The sequence below is a fragment of the Buceros rhinoceros genome, unplaced genomic scaffold (genome assembly GCF_000710305.1).
Source record: "Buceros rhinoceros silvestris isolate BGI_N320 unplaced genomic scaffold, ASM71030v1 scaffold19577, whole genome shotgun sequence".
In the NCBI taxonomy this organism is placed as follows: domain Eukaryota; kingdom Metazoa; phylum Chordata; class Aves; order Bucerotiformes; family Bucerotidae; genus Buceros; species Buceros rhinoceros.
In genome coordinates, this window is record NW_010420719.1 from 4,931 (window position 1) to 7,135 (window position 2,205).

The following is a 2,205-nucleotide window of genomic DNA, read 5'->3' on the forward strand; positions in this document are numbered from 1 at the left end:
GCACTGCAGGGCGTGTGGCCACGAGCAGATTTCTGCACTGAGCAAAACGCAAGGAGCCTGAATCCCTTCCATCGGAGGGAATCTTTATTCAAACGGTAACAACTGTGGGCAGGAGAACTTTAATTATTCATCGCTGCCCAGTAAATTCTAACAGAAGGGAAGAAACAGCGCTGCAGATAGGCAGCCTGGGGTTTGCCCCTCTGCTTTATTTAGCTGGGAACATGGGAAGGTGCTGGAGAAGCAGGTCTTGTTCCAATCCCTCAACCCCCAAACTTCACAAGTGCAGTATTCACTGTGCCAGACTCCTTAATATGTCTAAATTTAATTTGATTCTAGTAATGTTCCATAACCACTATAATAAAAAATAAGCACTAGAATGATTCTCCATCTAAATCACATAATGGAGGAGCCTAGGGGGAACAGCCTTTATGGAAGATTAGTCAAAATAAATAACTATTAAGCTAGTCCACTGTCAGGAGAGGATGGCGTGGAGATACAAACTCATTAGCTCAGCTGGAATATAGTAATTACTACACAGTCCTGCACTGCCGCAAGCAGCACCACTTCTATTCCAATGTATGGATTGCAATTTATGCAAATGAGGAACAAGAGGCCAGAAAATTAATCTAGGTTAAGCATATATCTTTTCCTTTTCTTTTCTTTTCTCTTTTTTTTTTTTTTTTTTTTTTTTTTTTTTTTTTTTTTTTTTTTTTTTTTTTTTTTTTTTTGTAGAATCCAAATTACACAGCTGGTAGAACTAAGTGTCACTATCACCTATCTTGGCTAACATTTGCAAAGATAAATTTGAGATTCTTGCATGCCAAGTTCATAGATATTTCTTCTCTTTCCCCTTCCTGACTGTAACACCTCTTGAGTGAAAAATTAATTTCTGCTTGACATCAGTAAGTAAATAATAGAACTGGGTCGAGCAGCCCTGGTCCCACACATGGTGCTAGGCACGTTGTAGGATTTTTCAATGTATGGAGCAGGGAAACAGCACATTTGTCTTCTTTGCTATAAACTACATTGGAGGGAGATGGCAAAACTGCCAGTTCAGAGGAAGGCAGTTCCACAGCAAGTGCCATTAGCTGACGATACCACAACACTTTTTAAGTGATTCCCGTTGAACATTGTATTTGCATTGATGTGGTTGTCCCTTTACTTTGCACGTCAGCCAATACCATACGTGCATTCTAATTAAAAACATAGAATCATGGAATCCTTTAAGGCTAGAAAAGACCTTTAACATCATTGAGTCCAACCTTTAACCCAGTGCTGCTAAGTCCACCGTATAACCACGTCACTAACTGCAACATCTACACGTCTTTTAAACCCCTCCAGGGATGGTGACTCCACTACTTCCCTGGGCGGCCTGTTCCAATGCTTTAGAACCCTCTCCGTAATGTCTGACCTCCTGACGTCTGACCTAAACCTCCCCTGGTGTAGCTTGAGGCCATTTCCTCTCATCCTATTGCTTGTTGCCTGGGAGAACAGACTGCCCCCCACCTTGCTACAACCTTCTTTCAAGGAGTTGTAGAGACTGATAAAGTATCCCCTGAGCCTCCGTTTCGCAGGCTAAACAAACCCAGGTCCCTCAGCTGCTCCTCATAGGACTTGTTTTCTAGACCCTTCACCAGCTTCATTGCCTTTCTCTGGACACACTCCATCACCTCAATGTCCTTGTAGTGAGGTCTCAGAACTGAACCCAGTATTGGAGGTGTGGCCTCACCAGTGCTGAGTACAGGGGGACAATCACTTCCCTACTCCTGCTGGCCACACCAGTGCTGAGATAAGCCAGGATGCATGAAGTTAAAACAAAATAAACTCTGGATTTGAATTTATTAATTTGAATCTGTGAGACAGCCAGTTGGACCAACATTTATAATCTGAGACAAAAGCTACAACCCCAGCCGCCAGCAACAGGCTGCAGGATCTGTATTTGTGCAGCAACAATGCAAAGTCAACAAACACGTCCCTCTGCGAGCTGACAGTGACAGCAGATGACACAGACCGAGAAAACAGGCACACACCCTTGCCTTCACTATTTTCACCAGAAGAAAATACTTATAATACTCAGAAGCCATCCAAACCGAAGCCGGCCTGGCAGGCAGTGGAGCAGCGTGTGGTGCTGCATACCTGAGGAGCTGCTCCTCGCCTCCTTCGCGAGGCTGCTAATGAGGCTGCGTCTTGCCTGGAACGGCTGAT

General features: G+C 44.0%; 1 protein-coding gene across 1 annotated transcript in view; it reads right to left on the minus strand.

Annotated features, from left to right (window-relative positions):
• KBTBD12 (kelch repeat and BTB (POZ) domain containing 12) overlaps positions 1 to 2,205 on the minus strand; it is a gene marked incomplete at its 3' end in the record, with an annotated part of 25,185 nt that overhangs the window by 1,401 nt on the left and 21,579 nt on the right. The gene's annotated exons all lie outside the window — the stretch shown is intronic.